Source organism: Macrobrachium rosenbergii, chromosome 1, assembly GCF_040412425.1.
Source record: "Macrobrachium rosenbergii isolate ZJJX-2024 chromosome 1, ASM4041242v1, whole genome shotgun sequence".
NCBI lineage: Eukaryota > Metazoa > Arthropoda > Malacostraca > Decapoda > Palaemonidae > Macrobrachium > Macrobrachium rosenbergii.
Genome location: NC_089741.1, coordinates 23,913,992 through 23,936,491, shown reverse-complemented (window position 1 = coordinate 23,936,491; position 22,500 = coordinate 23,913,992). Strand labels below are relative to the sequence as shown.

Sequence of the window (22,500 nt, the reverse complement as noted above, 5' to 3'; positions counted from 1 at the left end):
TCCTGCCGTCTGAATTATAATATTCATCTTATAGCTCTATCGTATTAAGAAAAAAAAAAATACAAACAGTTTTATTGTCATAAAGTGACTCATGTCCTAATAAGTCCGCACAGATCATACTATACGAATGTATAATCTTACTTTTGCGTGCCGTTTCAGTGTAATTGATTTCTAATTCTTATTCACTCTGTCCAGTGGTTGATTTGTCTTTTAATCTCCCTAAATTCCATAAAAAAAAGAACCTTTACTTGATATCATTGTTCAAAATATATAAAAGATTCAACCGTTTAAATCCTTTTTCCTTCTGGTGTTATTTCAACCCGTTGCGCATACTCCGTCCTATTTACTTGTGGTTTGCTTAAATTTGTCTCAAAGTTACAACTCTCTACATATATGATGCATTCTGTTAAGCAAGCTTTGTGAATCTTTGGTGCTTTGCTGACTGAAGAAGTAGCATCTTCTGTCAAGTTTCTCAGTCGTTATTCAGTCTAAACCATCTCTTCCATCTTCTTGCCACTTTTTACAATATAAAATTAAAGGTCGAGTGGTTAAGGGTAACCTCACTCTGACATATCGTGTGTGGGTTCGAATCCTGACGGGGACATCAGGTACTGACAAGCTTATCCCAAAAATTTGAAGAAATCGAGAAGCGGTCATTGTGGCTATTGCAAAAACTAAATTTGTGGTAAAAATAAGATGTATAAATATAAATAGAGACATGTATATATATATATATGTATATGTATATATATATATATATATATATATATATATATATATATTATATATATATACATATACATGCTGTATATATGTGTATATATGTATGAAATGGCATTGGTATTCAAATCGATATCAGTAAGACTTCCTTTCGTTCTTTTTAATCAGCTTAACGTTTACGTAGAATTCCACTAAGGGCATACAACCCCTTGCGTTACCACTCGACCCACACGCGCACAAACGCACATTCGCTTGCGGGCCCACACCAACACAGCCTCTTATGTCTCACCATAACCCCATAAATTACCTTAACCCTATGAATAATTCTAACCCAACCCAGAAATATTTGCAAAGTATGTCTGGTGTATTGAGTGATGCGTCAGAATTTTATGATACAAATGCCTAAAAAAAAAAAAAAAAAAAAAAAAAAAGACATTCAGGCATCAGTGACCACACTTATTGCGAATATGTTTTATGGAAAAATAAGTCGATTAATCAACCGTCTCCTTGGTTCTTATCAACCTTGCCTTTAGTGCTCTGACTTGTTTCTCGTGTTCTATTTATGCATTCGTATGTAAGTATCTTTCTCCTGTCCTATCTTTACTTATTTGTCCGCTGCAACTGTTAAGCTATTCTGTATTTATGCAATTATGGTCAGTTATTTTCTTTATTCAGACATGCATTTTTAGTTTTCTGTTAAAGAAAACTGTTGTGCCGGCTTTGTCTGTCCGTCCGCATTTTTTTCTGCTGAGGCTAGAGGGCTGCACACTAGTATGTTGATCATCCACCCTCCAATCATCAAACAAACCAAATTGCAGCCCTCTGGCCTCAGTAGGTTTTATTTTATTTAAGGTTAAAGTTAGCCATAATCGTGCTTCTGGCAACGATATAGGATAGGCCACCGCCAGGCCGTCGCTAAAGTTTCATGGCCCGCGGCTCATACAGCATTATACCGAGACCGCCGAAAGATAGATCTGTTTTTGGTGGCCTTGATTATACGCTGTAGCTGCATTGCAGAAAACTCAATTGCGCCGAAGAAACTTCGGTGCATTTTTTACTTGTTTATGTATAATCCCGTTAAGAAAGTCAATGGCTTTGTAGGTCCCTTGATTGTCTGAATAATAATAATGACAATTATAATTATTTAGTCTTACCTTTTAGTCGTCAATCCGGAATTGCATTCGATCTGCAAGAGGGCCCATTCGGCGACGCCTTTCGGATCACCTGGCTCCTTCCTGGCCTGCTGGTTCCTGGCGAGGTAATTAAAGAACCAGCTCAGGTATTTTGACTATTCGTTGCAACAGAGTCGTTTTCTTTACGCATTGATCCCTCGTGGTGTCTTGTCATACTTGTGGTCAAGACCTGTTATTGTTTTTGTTTGGCTCGCTTTTTATTTTCTTATTTGGTTTCTTTCACCAAACGGTGAAGTACAGTTGGTCTGGAGGTTTTTTTTTTGTGTGTGCTTTGGTAATGATAGCTTTTGAGTACCTTGTGTGAAGTGTGTGTATATATATACAATATATATATATATATATACATGTGTATATATATATGATATATATATACATGTATATATATATATATATATATATATATATATATATATATATATATATATATATATATATATATATAAATGTGTGTGTATCTCTAAAGGCTTACTTCCCGTCAGACGACATCCTGACTTTTTTTTTTTTTTGTCAGACTTGAAGAAAACAGACGTAAGAAATTTCCTATCTTTTCCATAATTATGATGATGACTCAGAGCTACTAGAAGCGATTACTGTACACGAGATTATCCATAAAAATGAATATGTGTTGGCATTCGTGTCTTGGGCTTAAGGGCTTTTCAGTATTTTAAATAATAAGAAAAGGGAGGGAATATGAGAAACAAAAATTCAGCAACATAAAAAGTAGGCATTGGTGTTGCCACGGTGTACACTATTTTTTTTTTTTTTTACATATATGCAGAATAGCCATTCCTTTAAAGTGCAGAATAGCTATTTTTGTAATTGAGATGTAGAATACCTATTTCTGTATTTGTGGTACAAGAGGAGGTCGAATAGACATTTCTTTATGATGCTGAACAGAAAGTCTTGTTTGAGGAGATTTAGAATAGTTTTCCATCGTGTGAATTTTTTTTTTATTTTATTAGCGTTGCAAATACGACACAGGCATCTTGTTCTTGAGGCATAGGCCAGACCTACCTCTGAATGCAATATAGATGTTGAATTGACGTTTCTTAATGGGTACAAAAGCAATCCTCTCAAGGGGTTTTGAAGCTTCATTCCAACAAGCAATGTTAATTCCCATTTGGTTTCGTAATATCCGGTCTTGGGCTGCAGTCTGATTTTGTCATAGTGGATTGGTTGGCGACCTTGCATACAAAGATATCAAATTTATGTGCGTTTTTAATTTTCAACTTTTACATACAGTTATGACATCCAGGTCATAGTTTCTCCTCTTCCTCCTTCTTGCTAGTCAATTGAATATACAGTATGTTGGTTTAAGTGTCTGTGGTGATCCATAATTTTCGTCCGTTCACAAAAAAGATGTTAGCTTGTCGAAAGAGAGAAATCCCTGGCGTTTCTCCATGGAGTTTCTGAAGAGAACTTGAAGGATCCTTCGCCAGATGTGGAACAGAACAAAAACGACGCCTCGCCCACCGAGATGACAGTGTCTGTGGGCAATTATAGAACAAGAATGACTGCTGCTTTGACTCGACCTTTTTTATTTCTCTTCCTCGCCTCTTCCTGCCCACATCATCATCGTCTTCTTCTTCCAAAAGCATGAAAGAACCAGAACAGCAGTGGCGCCGCCAGGCAGGCAGGCAAGCAAGCAGACAGCAACAGCAGCAGCAGTAGCAGTAACAGTAACAGCAGCAGGATCAGCACTTCTGTTGCAGCTTTCGGCTGGTGATGGTGTATGGCAGATAGGTAATATGAAGGTTCGCTTGAGGGTCCACAGTTCTGTTGGCCCGGCTCACAAGGGGTTAGTGGAGGTTCGGATCGGGATAGGAGGAAAGGGGGATAGGATCGAAAGATGTCGGAAGAAGGGGGAGAGGAGGAGGGGTGTTGGTTTTATTGGGGGGAGGTTAGGAGGAGAGAGGCAGGGGCCCCGCAAATGTAGACAGTGAGCGATATGTGTGGGGGCTGAGCGCTGCTTTACGGTAGCGGCCAAAAAGGGGTGGGGCGGCAGACCCCGGACTCCGGCAGCAGCAGCAGCGGCAGCCAGCTTCCTTGAACTCTTGCTGCTGCTTCTTCCTCTGCTTCTGCTTATGATGATGCTGTTGCTGCTACTGTTACGTCGGTGCTACTTTCCTCTGCTGAGGAAAGTAGGAAAAATGAACCGCTGGAATCCTCCTTCGCTCGTGATGGCTATCACATGTGCATTGACATCACTCGGGATATTTAAACTTTGGTGTTCATTGTTACGTTGCCTGTTATCGAAAACATAAGGATTATAACTGGTTCCTGTCCAAAAACAGACGTGGGTCATTTTCTTTTATTTGCTCGCCGGTGCGTGGGAGCAACTGCTCTCTCTCTCTCTCTCTCTCTCTCTCTCTCTCTCTCTCTCTCTCTCTCTCTCTGCAGTAAATAGATATATTTATAAAATGCCCTAGAGGTTGCTGTGGCGAAGAATATCGAATTTATTTTATCATTCTTGCGTGAAACTTTCTATGGCACTGGACGAAATGACATCTGTAATAACGTTGTGTAATATATATTATATATATATATATATATATATATATATATATATATATTAATATATATAATATATAATATATATATATATATATATATATATATATATATATATATTAATATATATAATATATAATATATATATATATATATATATATGAATGTCTTTTCCTGTAATACTACAGTGTAATATGAAAATAAGAAGGCCCATAAAACACTATTTAAACGTTGAAACCATATATTTCAGGCACTTGTTTCTGTGCCCTGTTCACTGGTAGAATATGGACAGGTGAAAGTTACAATGGTATATATACAAAAACATGAAGGTGTGGCCTTAGGCCTTGGGCCTCCGATGTTAAGAAACGCCACCTCCTTAACATCGGAGGCCCAAGGCCACACCTTCATGTTTTTGTATATATACCATTGTAACTTTCCACCTGTCCATATTCTACCAGTGAACAGGGGCACAGAAACAAGTGCCTGAAATATATGGTTTCAACGTTTAAATAGTGTTTTATGGGCCTTCTTATTTTATATATATATATATATATATATATATATATATATATATACATATATATATATATACATACACGCATTTCCCTTCGATTTGGTTTTCAGCAAGTATTTTAAAATGAGGTTTCCATCCCGAGACCTTTTCGCCGTTTCCACAAAAGCTGCGGCCCATGGCAGTCGATTAACAATTATCTAGTTCGTGCTTGTTGAAGAAGCAGGTTTAAATCTCTTCCTTCTCCGGGATCGAACACGGGATTCTCTCTGGAGAGTTTGGCTGGTAATATGTTTAATTTTGTGGGGGGTGGGAGGGGGAGATCAATCGAAAATTTTGTGACCAAATTTTTATTTCGAATTAACTTGTTTCATCTGCTTTCGTTCAGTAATACTCACGTGCGCGCACGCACACGCACACATACCCACATCAAGGCTTAGCAACAGAGAAACGATATTGTGAGAGAGGAGACAAGCCTTTAATCTGTCTTCCTTATTGAGGCGAACAGTTACTCCCATTGGGGCAGTCACGCCGTGTTTTCTAGTTTGCATTTCAATTGGGTTGTGCTCGCTGGCCTCTCCTTATAAATGATTAAGCATCCCGCTGTAAACAAAGGAAACGCTGGAGAGATGGTCAGATGACCGTGTCTGAAGGTTTGTTTGATTTTTATCGGGACCGTTAACACTATTTGATTATGACCTCTCCCGCTGGGGGAGGGAAAAAAAGAGGCGTGGATTTATGGTTACTAGGAAAATAAACGAAGTGTGTTGGCACAGTCGCCATATTTTGATAAGTACAACTGCCAACATGCAGAGAACCGTGTCCTCTCGATTCGGTGATACTTCTGGATGCCTTTTTTATTATTATAAACCATGGAGTCGAATTTTGGGAATGAAATGATCTCTTTCTTCACATCAGAGTTCAAACTTGGGTTTGGAGAAAAAACATTTGCTTTTGACCCCTTGAGAAAACAGTTGATATGATTTTGGTGCATGAATAGATTCGAATGAATCATTTAAGAAAATATTTGACTTTGGTGCTTGATATTGACCTAACCCATGAAAATATTTATTATGACTCGCGCGTAAAACTATTTGTTTTTTATCCCACTAGACGAATAATTAATGTAGAGCTCGAAGACAGTTTATGACCTTGATTTTGATTCCTTAAAAGATGTCCTGTATCGGTTATGCGCATAATGGATATTTGATTTTGAGCTTATGATTTTCACCACGGTTTTTAAATTCATATATTCAACTCTGCTTATAAATTAAACTTTTCCCGTCAAAAACTGCCCGTTTGACATCACTGGTGTTAGTTTTACTTTACTCCTGACTGTGTTATCAAATTTTACATCTCTTGAATTTTTTTTTATGTTGACCTCACATAGGACTTGATAATGCAAACTCAGCGTGGAAATCATTAACTTGATTTTAATACCTCTCCTAGATTTTGTACTTGTCTCATGGCAACATCACTAAACTGCAATTCATAGAAACTGGATTTTGACTTTAACTTCTATATAGTCCACTTGAGTTTGACTCCAAGCGCCATTTATTTTAGTTTTCTGTAAAAGAAAACTATTGTGCCGGCTTTGTCTGTCCGTCCGCACTTTTTCTGTCCGCCCACAGATTTTAAAAACCACTGAGGCTAGAGAGCTGCAAATTGGTATGTAGATCATTCACCCTCCAGTCATCAAACATACCAAATTGCAGCCATAATCGTGCTTTTGGCAACTATATAAGATAGGCCATCACCGGGCCGTGGTTAAAGTTTCATGGGCCGCGGCTCATACAGCTTTATACCGAGACCACCGAAAGATAGATCTATTTTCGGTGGCCTTGAGTATACGCTGTAGCGGCTGTACAAAAAACTCGATTGCGCAGAAGAAACTTTGGCGCATTTTTTATTTGTTTCATTTTGACCTCATTCAGGAAAATTCCATTCTTGTACACCAACCCATTCAGATTCTTGATTTGCTCACGTCGTTAACGGAAATATTGAACAGTGTTTACCTCGTGCGCCGAAACAGTTTGAATTTGACGTGGCCCACGAGAGAATGTTATTTTTGGACTCGCCTGCGAAAGCGCTTGAATTTTGACTGAGCACAGAAACTTGAGTTATGACCTTGCGCTTGAAAGCGCTATAAAATTGTCTTGTTTTTCTCACAAACCTCATAATATTGACCTTGTGAACGAACACTTTGATTTTGACGTTGCCCAAAAGATTAATTATGATTAAGCTCTAAGGACGGTATTTCTGAGTGCACGAAAACAGTGATTTTACCTTCCCGTGTAAACTTAAACCTTTTGTTTGCAGGTGTGATTATATTGCAGGTAAGGGGACAAAGTTCGATAGTAAATTGGCTGCTTGAGCGCCAGGGAGAATAACAGATGGTTTTGTTTTACACTAAATTTCAAAACTCGTTACCTATGTTTTACTAAGCTTTGCCCAGTACCTACCTGGACAAAATTTGAATAAGACTCCCAACTCTTGGCAATCCTGTGCTTTAGCAAATTTCTTCTCGTAAATTTGCTTGCTCATGTCTACGCGCATGCGCGCCTTACTCTATGTATGTGCGTGTAGGTGTGTTATATCCTCGGGTCTAGTGTTTCTCTAACTCTAAATTATGAACTCAATTATTGTACTCCTGACCGGGGCCTGAGACCCCTCTGTGACTGACTTTGGTCTTTATGGTACTGTTCCATGAGGGCGAAATTATTTTGGACCTTCAAGACATTTAAGGTCCTTTTGTCTGCCCGTGAAGACCAGGTCGAATTTAGTCTTTAGGAAGATAGCAATTTAAGACCATAACACAGTTTTCTACATTTGGCTGGTACATCATAGGTTCAGAGGACTTTGACCCTTTGGTATTTTTATATATATATATATATATATATATATATATATATATATATATGTATATGTATATGTATGTATATATATATATATATATATATATATATATATATATATATATACATACACAGTATAATTATGATGTACCAGCCATATGTAGAAAAGTGTTATATTTATATATATAGATACATATACATATATTTATGTATATTTGTATGTATGTATATGTGTGTGTATATATATATATATATATATATATATATATATATATATATATATATATATATATATATATATATGTATCATAGGCTTGAGAACATTCATTAAAAAGAGTTTATAAGAGAAAGAGGCTTCAAGTCCTCAGAAGCTTTGATGTGTCAGCCAGATGTGGAAAACTGTTGTGTATGCAGGTATGGTTGTACGATATTTACTGGAGAACGTTTACACACATTAGTAAAATGTTGTTTCATGAATTTTAGGTATAGCTTAATAGTTTGCAAAATTACAAAATCGAACGTATTTTTGCGTTCGAACCATTCATATTTTTCGTATAAATGCAGAAATGAATGATACTGGAGGCACCAGTTAGTGTTAATTAAAATGAAACCTGACAACTAGTCTTGTTGAAAGGAGGTGGAGCCTAGAGAAAAATGGCCCTCGATTATTGGTTAGGTTCTACCTTCGGCTACGAAAAAGGACTCAGAAAATACCAATATTGTTGATACTAAACGCTCACATTATTCCTTAGGATTATGTGTAAAATCGTGCGCCCTCAAAGTAAACCAGTCTCTTTCTTGCAGAAGTCTGAAATTTGTGTTAGCGAGTTCCGTGTCACACGACCCATTGCTTTAAGACTTAAAAGATAGATAGCCATAGTGAGGGTAGTACAGTCGAATTGAACAGTATTTTAATGTAAGTTTTTTTGCATCTGTATGTAATAGCATGATTATTAAAAAAGAAAGAAAAAAAAAAGGGATCGGGTGCCTTGTTGCTAAGTCAATTGTAGTGGTTCGTAGCCATCTAGTAGCTTACTTAAATGTTTACTGCTGTGAAGGTTAACGGGCTATGCGTCCTTCTTATAGTGAGAAAGGCGAATAGGTGATGTAGTTATATATATATATATATATATATATATATATATATATAGAGAGAGAGAGAGAGAGAGAGAGAGAGAGAGAGAGAGAGAGAGAGAGAGAGAGAGAGCTTATGTGTGTGTGTCTGTGCACCTGTCTATTCATCTATCTGTCTTAGAAGGGGAAGCCAAAAGATGTGGCGTGACTCCGAGGGTAGCAATGGAATCGCTTTTTAAGAGATGGCGGCTTATAGGAACGCATGAAAAGGTGAATAGGCAGATAACTTTGGAGTCTGAGAGCGGTTATTCAAATTTGCGTCCAGGCATTTGAATTATAAAACATCGTATCCCGACATATGTGATCTTTTAAAATCATATTTTATATCTTTATGTCTGTATATCTTTTAGCATATCTCACTTCCCATTTTTTAGTTTTCATCAAGAAAAACTATTGTGCCGGTTTTGTCTGTCCGTCCGCACTTTATTCTCTCCGCCCTTTTTCTGTCCGCCCTCAGATCTTAAAAACTACTGAGGCTAGAGGGCTGCAAATTGGTACGTTGATCATCCACCCTCCAGTCATCAAACATACCTTATTACAGCCTTCTAGCCTTTGTAGTTTTTATTTTATTTAAGGTTAAAGTTAGCCATAATCGTGCTTCTGTCAACGTATAGGACAGGCCACCATCGGGCTGTCGTTAAAGTTTCATGAGCCGCGGTATACCGAAACTACTGAAAAATAGATCTATTTTCGATGGCATTGATTATACGCTGTAGCGGCTGTATAGGAAACTCGATTGCGCCGAAGAACTTCGGCACATTTTTAAGTTGGTACGTTGATCATCCACCCTCCAGTCATCAAACATACCTTATTACAGCCTTCTAGCCTTTGTAGTTTTTATTTTATTTAAGGTTAAAGTTAGCCATAATCGTGCTTCTGTCAACGTATAGGACAGGCCACCATCGGGCTGTCGTTAAAGTTTCATGAGCCGCGGTATACCGAAACTACTGAAAAATAGATCTATTTTCGATGGCCTTGATTATACGCTGTAGCGGCTGTATAGGAAACTCGATTGCGCCGAAGAACTTCGGCACATTTTTAAGTTGTTTTTTTTTTTTACAGGAGTACATGGAGGTTTTTTTTTTTTTTTTTTTTACCTTGAAATAATTTTTGATATTGTCAGTCTGACTTTATAACACAGTAGAAGAAATGAAACGAACACCGCTTTAGGAAGAAGTTTGACTTGTGCTGGTTATAAAAATGAAGAAGAGTCTGAATTTTTAACTAAAATTAACCGCCCCCTTCCCCCATACACAAATTTATCGTTATTATAACCATGGCGTCGTATGCCCAATTTACATTTGCTTCATATTCCTAAGGTTGGTCCTAGACGACCTACTTTTTTTTTACTTAATATTTTTTGGCTAAATAATTTGCTTCAGATCTTTCGCACCCGTTATGGCCTAGAAGCCCCAGACGAAAAAAGTTTTGTCGATATGCTAGGAAGAGTGCAAAAATTTTAATAGCCTGTTAGAGCCATTTAAAAGAAAATAGTCAAAGTTTCACATGCTATTTGGTGGGTATCTCTACAGTATAATCAAGCAGTTATATAATCTAGACAATAATATACAGAGGGGATGTTACATTGTATATGGGAATTTATATTTCTGTATGAAAAGCTTTGGCAATTCCAGTTTTAGCCTTGTGTAAAATATTTATATGATTATAGATGCAAAGGGACGCCTAGTTTTGTGCATATTGCCTTAGTGCTTTCAAAGAAAAATTAGAACCAGTTGACTTTGACAGTATTTACATTTGCTAATTTGCTTTCAGTGGAAACTGGAAATTCAAGAAATAATAAAAATGTGCTTTGAAGGATTAGGCCTGTGTCAAGGAGAACTGGTTTCTCAGTAAAATTATTACATCCCTTATGAAGATGATTTTTCCCTTTGTCTCTTTTTGCACATTCATATGTTTAGCTAAGATCAAGTATTTAGACGCTGTCCCTTGGCAGAGAGCATTTCGTGTGCTTATGTGCATGCGTGCGTGTGTTTGTGTGCGCGCGCTCGCGCTAAGGCCGCAAAACGGTTGACCTATTGCCCGTATCTAAGCAAGACCTAATAAAAAAAAACAAAAAAACATGAGGCCATTGAGCCGCAGCGCTCACCCGAGCCACCTTCTGCACTTCTAAGTTCATGATCAAGATATTTCTTATATAAGTCGATATAAGACGTTGGACACTTGCCCTCTGGGGCCATGAGTTGAACAAACTAGAGTCTGCCTTGCTAGAAGGTGATTCCGGAACAGTTTGATGAACTGTAGGCCTGTTGGTCTTGCAAAGATTTTTAAAGGTTTCCTACGTACCTCCTTGCATTAACTTTGTTTTCCTACCGCTGCCTCATCCTGGGGCAATGGTTTGGATATACTTAGATCGTTAGTATGCAAAGAAGCTTTCGTGTAAGTTTCGGGAGAAGAAGATTTTTAAAAGACCCCGCCCTGTTTTCTCTATATCTTAATCATCTCCCATCCGGAGGGGCGTGGTCCCAGTCCAACAAATATGGATTCCTTTTACCCAGGATGCCTTGTGCAGAGTTTAGTTCAAATTGATTCAGTGGCTCTGGAGAAGTCGATACTGTGAAAAGCTTATGCAGTACATACATACATACATACGGCCGACGAACAAACTTCCATGAGAAAGCTTAACCTCCTTCAGATAATGTGAGCTAAAAGGAAAATAAAAAAAAAATCTAATGCTTTACCCCTAAATGCTTACCGGATTATTTTTTTAAAGGGAATTACTAACTTGATATAGACTTAGAACATCTAAATTATATTGTGTGATGCTGAAGTAGATGGTATAGAAAGTATAGAACCAGTCGCGCTGCATAGTGAGAAGGATGATGCTAGTTTAGAAACAGGAGAGTGGTGCAAATTCATCAGTGTTGTACTATGTTATGGCCTCTGTATTTAAGCTCAAATTATTATTTTTGTCTTATAAATGTGAAAATTACAGATGTGAAGTCTTTGGCTGTAAAGGTTTACTGCATAGAAGGCAATTAAATATGAATAACACATTTTAGTATTTATGTCTTAAAAAAGAAAAGATGGAAATATGCGCATTCTCGATTTCCCAGTTTACCCAGAATCAACATGGTAAGGTGAGTTAATCGCTTTGTGAAACAAGTAATTAATAGGCGGTGTAGTATCATCGCCATATTTTGTTAACGAAAAGAAGAAAGGTAGTTGTATTTAATCAGTGGGTATCCACACAACACGTTCACACACAGGGGACAATAGAGATAAAGTCAGTAGATGCTTTGCAAGCAGTTATTTAAAGATTTTATTTCCAGCAAAACTACTATCAAACCTTGTGTAAATATTGGGTTGCGGACCTTGAATTATTCTAGAAGATAATTTTTTGTTGTTGACAGTAGCGAGTAGAGTATGGTTACACAAGGAGCTTCTCCCCGTAGGGAGTAGTGCCTTCAGTGCACCTCACGCGGTGGACTGTAGGCATTACTTAAGGGTCTTTGCAGCCTCCCTTCGGCCCTTAGCTGCAACCCTTTTCATTCCTTTTACTGTACCTCCATTCATATTCTCTTACTTCCATCTTTCTATCAGCTACCCCCCTCCCCCAACTCTCCTGACGTTTGTTTCATAGTGGAACTGAGAGGTTTTCCTCCTGTTACACCTTTTAAACCTCTTACTTTCAATTTCCGTTTCAGCGCTGAATGACCTCATAGGTCCCAGTGTCAGGCCTTTGGGCTAAAATTCTATATTCCATTCCATTCCATAAGGAGCTTCTGAGATAAGGGGGAGTCAAGAAGCAAGTACATCAAATTCGACGAACACACACACACACACACACACACACACACACACACACACACACACACACACTCGACTATGGGGGAATTCCATCAGGTTCATTTTGAGAAGACTTGGTCTTAAGAAGGCCTGCTCCCACAAGACACGTTGTTCTTTTCAAGTAGACTTCTCTCTTCAAGAAGCCTTGGTCGTCTTCTCCAAGGATGGACGCAAGTGCTTGGCCAGCTTTATTGAGAGAAATGATAGGGTGGATCTTAGTATGTCTTGAGATGGTAGCTTTATAAAAAAAAAATGCCCAGGGGTGAATCATATACGCTCTCTGCCATTTGAAGTATGTGATATTGGACGTTGTTAGATTTTTTTTTCCTGTCTTCTTGAGAGTACAGAGGAAGGTTTCGACTGTTTACCACTCAGGAAGAAGAATAAATTAAGAAATTGAAGTGACGTTGTTACTGAAGGTTCCTGTAAGAACTGACAGTACTCCATCAAAGGGCTGCAGTTTGTTTATCCTTTTTGAAGTTAACTCTTTCATAACAGATCCTGAGTATTAAATGCAACAGGATAGACAGCAGCAATAATAACAATGGTAATGGTAATAATATAGAGATAATAATGCTAAGAAATTCACAATCTCGTGAAAAACAGTTTGTGTAATAAAAATCCGCAATTATATCGTAAACTATATTACTGTGTAAAAGACAAAAGCAAAGACTTTCGAACACCTGAACGGTGTTCCTCATCAGTGTTTACGTTAGAAAACTCTGAAAGTCTTTGCTTTTGTATTTTACATAGTAATGTAGTTCACTATATAATTGTAGATTTTTGTTACACAATAATAATAATAATAATAATAATAATAATAATAATAATAATAATAATAATAATATGAGTTTTCATGTTGATGCAAAGTGTGAGATGATAACGTGGATATCAAAGTAAAGTTAAAAGATATGAAAGTATATATGTTGATAAATTAATGAATAAATAGAGAGTACCTTCCTTAAGAGAACCGACAGAGCTGACCTTGTGCTGAAAAGACAGGAACACAGGATTTTCAAGAAAACAGAATTGTAGAAGAAATTCCAGATCCTGCTAGTAGGGCAGAGTAAAGTATCTACGAGTCGAGGCATTGCTTGCCCATTACCAGTAAATATATACATATATGTGTGTGTATGTTAGTGTGCATATAATATATACAGTATATATATACACACATATACGAGTATATATATAGCATATGTATGTATACCGTGTATATATATATATATATATATATATATATATATATATATATATATATATATATATATATATATATATACATTTTTCCACACACCAACATAAACTGTTTCCTGAACGGAGGTGGCTTTAGAGGAAAAACCAGAATGATCGCAGCCACATGTAATCTTTTAACTGCTGAATCTTGGATGAGTTACGTGTGCGGAAAATGTCTGCTTTAGCGGCTTTTTGCATGTAACGCAAAACTCGCATCAGCAGTTTGTTGAATCCTCTACAAGCACTGAACCGTTTGCCTTCATTTTACACGCTTTTTCTTCCTTCATTGATATTTAGTCCCTTCCTTCCTCCCCGCCCCCGCCGTTACCTCCTTTCATCCAACTCTCCAGCACTTTTCAGTTCTCTCTCTCTTCTCGTCTTCCATTCTTTCTACAGGACCTAACCGTGTCAAAACACTCCAGTCCACACATTTACGGACCTCGTGGTCTAGTGGTCATGACGCTCGGCCAACTAGTACGAAGGGAGGAATCGATATCCAGATGGGGAGGAGCCCTATAATCTCTTCACGTTAAATCCTGTTGTATGTCTTTTGACCTAAGTATTGAATTATGCACGTGGTAGTTAGTAGACAAGGATGGGACACAACACGGAGAAAGTAGGCATATATATTTATATTTATTACATACATATATATAGTATGCATACAGTGTGTTCACACTATATATAATTATATGTGTGTGTATATATATATATATATACAGATAGATAGATTTGTTTTAGAAAAATGTGTATTTTATGTGTTTGCGAGCGCGCGCGAACGCGCAGCATATATATGTATTATGTACTTGCATGTCTGTGAGTTGATGTACCCTAGTGAATGTCACAGTGCTCTGTCTATCTCACACACTTGATGCAGGAGACGAGATGAGATTCATTTCCGGTTTCCTTCTCTTTGATTCCCGACTTGGTCGTCCTTGACCATGGTGCATTGTGATTCTTCTCTCACTTCTTCCCCCCCCTCCCCTCCTCCCCCCTTCCTCCTCCTCCTACGCCTTTTCCTCCCCCCTCATGGCCAGGACAGTCGTCAGTCGTCACCTTGAGGTTCTTTGGAACAACCAGCCATCTCTCTCCAACAGTTGTTTTGTTTTGCCTTGAGGAACAGGAAATTTTTCCCGAAGTCTGGAGTCTTCTTGCCTTTCAACTAATTAAGTGGATTATCTTACTCTGTCTTTTGTCTTAAATCTTCCTTTCTCGCTTATGTAGGAGGATAATCATCGCGTCTCTCTATGTCAGGGTGCATTCTTGATTTTTATTTACGTAGAAAGAAATTTACTTTTCGTTTCTCTAGTTTTCTTGTCTTAATCTAAGTGAAAAAAAAATTCACGTCACTTTATGATGTAAGGATCCTGCTGTGCTCGAAGTGAATGGATAACTATTTGTCATATATTTTTAGGCTTCGATTCATCAGGATTTGTGGTAGATTTAAAGAAAATTATCACGTTTATGCCTCGAGTTATTCTCGCTAAGCATTATGAAAGTGATGGTGCCAGTAAATGCATCGAGTCTTGTTTTTCTTTCTTTTTGAGGGCGAATTACGTCAAGGCAGAATTTATGGCTCTGGAGATGCATCTTATGTCTTCGTTCATGTCACTCCGCTTTTTTAAAAAAAAAAAAAAAAAAAAAAAAACGCCGCGTTTATTTTTCGTGTTTACTACGAAGAACACATTGTAATATGTCCATTGCTCAGTGAACTGGAGGGCATTAGAAAACGATAATTTTGTTTTTAATTTGTTGTAATTATATTAAATTTGCTGAAACTCATGGAAAAGGCCTGGTGGCATGTTGTGCTTTAATCTAATGTACTATACTTTGCCTCATTTCAAACCACTCCCCCCCCCAACATATCTTTTGTATGTTTTGCATTGTCCTTTTAATAAATCATGATTTCCGGACTCTTGAGACAAAGAGACCCAACCATGCCTTTTGGTGCTTAAGGTGGCTTGTACCCAGAATTTGTTTGAGAGAGAGAGAGAGAGAGGGTTCTTTATAAAGTATTTTCCTACCAGTATCTCTCTCGCTGTCGATGTCTGATTGCCTTGCTCTGGTTGTAATCTGTCATGTCATTGCGTGTGGGTGGGTGTGAGTTTGGGTGTGCTCGCCCGATCTCTTTTTAAACAAACACGGTTCCATCAGATACGATTGCCTGAACACGAAAGAACGATTTTATCTGAGAAGAATTGGCTCTGACACTCTGGGGTGTTTTGATGTCGCAGCTCTGATGTCCTTGTTTGTTTATTTGTCATGGATACTAAATAATAATTCTTCGAAATTTTAGATTTTGTATCAGTTGTTTCCTACCTCATCTGGTGTTGTGAGAAATCGTGGGTATTGTTACCATATATATATATATATATATATATATATATATATATATATATATATATATATATATATGTATATATATATATATGTGTGTGTGTGTATATATATATGTATGTATGTATATATAATATATATATATATATATATATATATATATATATATATATATATATATATATATATATATATATATATATATATATATATATATATATATATATATATTTGTATTTATATATTAATATTTATTTTTATATTAGGATATTTATTTTCGAATTTATATACAACGCTTTAAAAGATTAAATTTTTTTTTGTTAAACGGGTATTCGAACTCCTTTTCTTGTGCTGTGGTCAAATATTTTTGACAATTTTCTGATTTAATTGAAGTCCTCTGATCTCTGCCCTTTAAAATCCTAATTTTATGGCGCTTTATAGTGTTCTGAAGATTTGCGATTTTTCCGTGTGTTGAATTGGTAAGATGTTAATTCAACTTTGTTTGATTTATTGAAAATTTTACGTTTCTGATTCTTTGTTTGATTTATAGAAAATTTTACGTTTCTGATTCTTTCGTAAGGTTTACTCAGTGATCTAAATTTTAACCGTCTGATGCTTCTTTGACAGTTTTTGACATTTGTCAACTATTGTTTTGTTTGTGAACAATCCCTAATTTATTAATTTGCTTTCTTTTTGTGAGAGCGTTTGCTTCAGTTCTCTGAACAAATCGACAGTATCTTGCAGGGAAGCTTTCTGAGGAAGTCAGTGGTTTTTTCCGACTCCTTCCTTAATAATAATAATCTTCATTTTTTTATTTAATAGCAGTAATAATAGGGGTTTTAAATAACTTATTATTTTTACTCCTATTGTGTAACGACCAGACGGGATTGCTTTCTTTTTTTTTCGGTTGCTGCTTCTTTCTCGTCACTTTCAATTTTTGGTTTTTACTTCCGGTCATGAATTAATTCCCGAAGTAGTTTCTCTCTCTCCCTCTGACACAAACACACACACACACACACATACACACACACACACCTGTATATAAGTGTGTGTGTTTGTGTATACATACCTACAAATTGTGTGTGCATGTATATATATATATATATATATATATATATATATATATATATATATATATATATATATATATATATATATACACACATATTTTATATATATATATACACACATATTTTATATATATATATATACACACATATTTTATATATATATATATATATATATATATATATATATATATATATATATATATAGTGTATCAGTGAAACTAAATGAGAATTTGACGATATTAGATTAAATTTATGAAAATAGGTCATAAGTTGGATGCCAGTATAGAATAAGGAATGATTTTCTTATGCTCTGTTTAATTCGTAGTCGGGGTTGCTGTTTTCAATGAACTTCCCCAATATCTAACACTTATTTAAGGACTTACTTCGTAATTGCAGTTGTTTTACGGACGGACGCCTTTGCTGGTTTCAACCTTCCCTATTTATCCGGGCCTGGGAAAGATAAAAAAAGCCTAATCATTGCTATGAGTGATGAATGACGCCCTGGGGGAAATTACGGAAGTTCCATAATGTAGATGAGATAATGATAAGGGGAGATGGGGATGGCTTGGACAGCGACATCACTCTACCCCCTGGGGGAATGGTACTTGATATAGTACTTGATTTAATTCAGCTGGGCTCCTGTGGGCATCAGAAGAGTAGGGAGGCCCAGACCTACCTGGATGAGAACTGTGAGAAGGAGTGTTTGGAGATGAGCGAAGGAAAGACTTGAGTGATTATATATAATATATGCAGTATATACATATATATTATATATCTATATACACACGTTCACACACATTATATATATGTATGTGTATATATATATGAGTGTATATGTGTATATATAATATATATTTATATATGTATACATATATATATATATATATATATATATATATATATATATATATATATATATATATATATATATATACAATGAGAATTGAGGAATCTCGCCTGGTACAGATTCATCATAAGGTGAGGCCGACAGTAAAAATATACAATGTAATTGTAAATATGAAATGATTGCCAAAGAAGTTGTAAATATAAGCCGAGAACACAACCTCCAGGAAATTAAAATGGAATGACGGCCTAGGAACCTGCATAGGATGCGCCACACGTATGCGTAGGGTGAGAGTTGATTTTCAAAGACGTGTCAGTTGCCATGCTGGATGTCCGCATTATACCGAAAGAATCCGCTGCAATTAAGGAACATTGCGGAGAATGCAAGCATGTCATCCACCGCGATTACATTTCCGTCATTGCTCAGACACCAACAGGTCATCCTTGGGGATTTGGGAATCCTTTTACTTTGGGCAGTTTCAACCAGCTCTGTCCTCCCGACTTGTAAAAACTGTCCTAGCCCAGAGGTATCTTTTGTTTCTTACATTCACTCCCATTCAGTTAGAATATTCGTTTGCATGCTTATGAAGATTGTTTTATTTTTACGTTTTATGTTTTTCTGTGTTTTCCCTCATTGCTTTTTTGAACAGCTTTTTGTCCGAGTTTCATAAATTTCGCGGCATGATCTTGTAGTCTGGATTTCCGTAACCTTTAATATTTTCTGTTCATATTTGTAACTTTTTAATAGTCCCAATAACGTCTTATCTTTTTTTTCTACTTAATCGCAATATTTTGGACGCGCTTATCACTGCAAACCTAGGCCCGAGCGGGAAGCCTATGAAGAAGCTTCCTCCTTTTATAGCAGGGTTCGAACCAACACGCAGAGGTTCTATCGAGCACGCACTGACAAACCAAGACAATGCAAACGTAGCGTGTCTTGGTAGTTCGTTCTTGCTGGAACCTGTAAGGTTGGTTCGAATCTAATCATTGGAGGTGAAAGCTGCTTTGTTCATTTCCCGTTTATCTATATGATTATAATGATAAGCGTACCTCAAAAAGTGCGAGGAAGTCGTTAAGTTAGAGATCACTGTTGAGATGAATATATATATATATATATATATATATATATATATATATATATATATATATATATATATATATATATATATATATAATATGCAATGACTAATCTCCGGGTTAGTAAATGAGATACAAGGGTGCCATATTTTCCATTTTTCCAAGCTTTGACATATTTATAATGGAGTGCGTGTCACTAATGCAGAAGTGCTCTGCACAAAGGGAGGCTGACTGACTGCCTCAAGAAAGCAAGAGGTCGGCATCACTAACATGCTGACTTTTCACAAACCTAAACCATCTCTGACCACTGAGATGATAATGATAACATACAATAGAAATCCAGCAACAGTATGATAATAATATACAATGCATACATCATTTAGGTGCTAGAAGGTCGCGAATTCTAGGCTCACAACATCGTAACCTTTTATCATATACGCATAACCCCTAAGAACTAACCATCAGCATAACATTTTTAAGGGTGAGCTCAAGTCATTTATACATAGATATAATATAAATATATACATATATATATACACTCACACACGCACAGCCCAGCCCTTCTTACCAATTCTGCTGATCATCCTGCTCCCCAAATAGTTAATCTTTTGATTATAAATATTTTTCTCACCATCCAACTCTTTGCCTATTTTAGGAGGGTAGAACCAAAAGGATATTAAGAATGAGGTTGCTAGCCCAGTGCCCTTTTTTTTTTTTAGGCTAGTGCTCTACAACTGAGTTACCCAGCACGTACACACGCACACGCACACAGATATATATATATATATATATATATATATATATATATATATATATATATATATATATATATATTATATATATATATATATAATATTATATATATATATTATATATATATATATATATAATATTATATATATATATTATATATATATATATAATATTATATATATATAATATTATATATATATATATATATATATATATATATATATATATATATATATTATATATATATATATATATATATATATATATATATATATATATATATATATATATATATATATATATATATATATATATGCAACGCCTAATGATTACTCATGCGTGTTTGTCTCTTGTGTATTTCATTCAACCTGTAGAGCATGAACTTTATATGATAGTTAAAGAGACATTGCTCTCTCTCTCTCTCTCTCTCTCTCTCTCTCTCTCTCTCTCTCTCTCTCTCTCTCTCTCTCGTATCCTAATGCAGTAGTCACCACCTTAATAAGACAGTAGAATAGCGCTTATCATAGTTTTGCTTTAATGTTTTAACTATAACGATGAGAATAAAATTTTTGATGGATGAGGCAGCGCTTAACGATGTTGATGATGATGATGATGATGATGGTTGTAGTCACTAGTGCTGTTGGTAGTAGTGTTGGATCTTGGGGAAGGGGATTGGAGGAGGTGGAGGAGGAGGAGGAGGAGGAGGAGGAGGTGGAGGGCATGAGCGGTTGGCAGCTACTCAACCCTTCTCACACACTCACACACGCACACGCACACAAACATACACACACACAGACACGGGCAAGGCCCCACCGCAGTCGCCACTTTGATATCTTCGCTCCTACCATCCACAACAGCAACTACCGCCACCTTTCTGCAATCAACGGCATTAAGGGAGTCGCCTCTGTTCTTGTCATGCCAATGGCCGATGAAGTGCATTAGTTGAACACTTGTGTGCCCAGAGTTTGTGTTGCCATTATTACGTACAGTTTTTGCGAGAGCTGTTGACGTAAATCATCCTGTGACGAAGTCCCCCACAACGTGTTTGTGCATCGTAAAGAAAACAAGATTGAAGTGTCGGTGGAAGTGCCCTTGACGTAGAATGTTTGTGTGTGCAGATATTGACCTCAAGCGGAGATAAGTATTTTCTCATAAAAACCGGCGTGGATTACCGGGGAACCGTGACATCTAGAAGAAATGTTTTGGTGAACTGCATTGAAGCGTCTGTAAATTAAAGACAGAGAACCGAGAGTGAAGCAGAAGGTAGAGAGAGAGAGAGAGAGAGAGAGAGAGAGAGAGAGAGAGAGACTCGCAGGATTAGAACAGGGTAGCGCGTTACAGTCGCGAGTTGAACAACCTGTATTGTTAATTATCATTTGCCCTGTTAAGAGTCTCTCACTCACTGATGGAGGTGCCGTAGACACTATGTTCGTGTGGAGGAGGGTGGAGGGGTAAACAGCCACTCCCTCTGCATGCATCGTGAAGTGTGCACGAAGAAAAGAAGCGGATGAAACCCATGCTATCGAGTAAGGAGCTCTTCTATGCGAGTGTGAGTGAGTATGTGCGGAGTACCCCAGGGCCTTCGTCTTGCCCCGTGTTAGTTTATAGCCAACTGCTGTGGTACCTCTGCTTCTGTTGAGTCACAAACAGACAGACACCCACCTATTGCTTCGTCAAGGAAATCGAGGCAGAAACGTAACGAAAAAGAAATGTGGAGTTTGCCCGGTGCATCCTGTGACAAGCCTTGATCGCCAGTGCATTTTGACGATAAAAGCCACATAAATTTCAAACTTGTTTGACTCGTTAGCATTCGATCTAGGAAGGCATATCTGATCCGTGAAAATAGGTGCACATTATGTGAAGTATTTGTTAATTTCCAACAGCATAGTGCAAGTGTCGGAACATCAATTTGGGATATTTCGATTCTCGACAGATTTCGGTAGTACAGTATTTTAAATTTGTGTATGTATATGAGTACTGCAGAAACCAGCTTAATATTTTGCCGTTGTGTGTGCTCTTGTTGCTGATGAGAAAAAGCCAGAAAGGGAAAATTAAAAGGTTAGTGAAGGCGGATTGTTTGGTGATTTCGATGCTGCTTGAAGGAGTAATCTTCGCAACGGAAATGATGCATTCCTCACGCTGCCCAAGTGACTATGGGTTTTGAAGCTGCATTGCTTGTGTGTGCATTTGGTTATGAGTGAATAAAAGGTGCTTCTCTTCCCTGCCTCTTACTCTCTCTATCTCTTTTCCTTTCTCTTCTGTCATACATTGCGCGATTTGTCCCCGGCGTTTCCTCTCCTCTCGTTCCTCAGCATCCTTAATCTCCCTCGTGTCTGTCCCTTTTCTTCTCTCTCTTTGTAATCCCGCAAGGCTGCGTGCACCTGTGTTCCCAACACCTGAGTTGGTGTGGATCTCTCTCTCTCTCTCTCTCTCTCTCTCTCTCTCTCTCTCTC

The 22,500-nt window shown here is 37.0% G+C and overlaps 1 protein-coding gene across 3 annotated transcripts in view; it reads left to right on the top strand.

Annotated features, from left to right (window-relative positions):
• LOC136842054 (ankyrin repeat and BTB/POZ domain-containing protein 2) overlaps positions 1 to 22,500 on the top strand; it is a 503,426-nt gene that overhangs the window by 207,634 nt on the left and 273,292 nt on the right. The gene's annotated exons all lie outside the window — the stretch shown is intronic.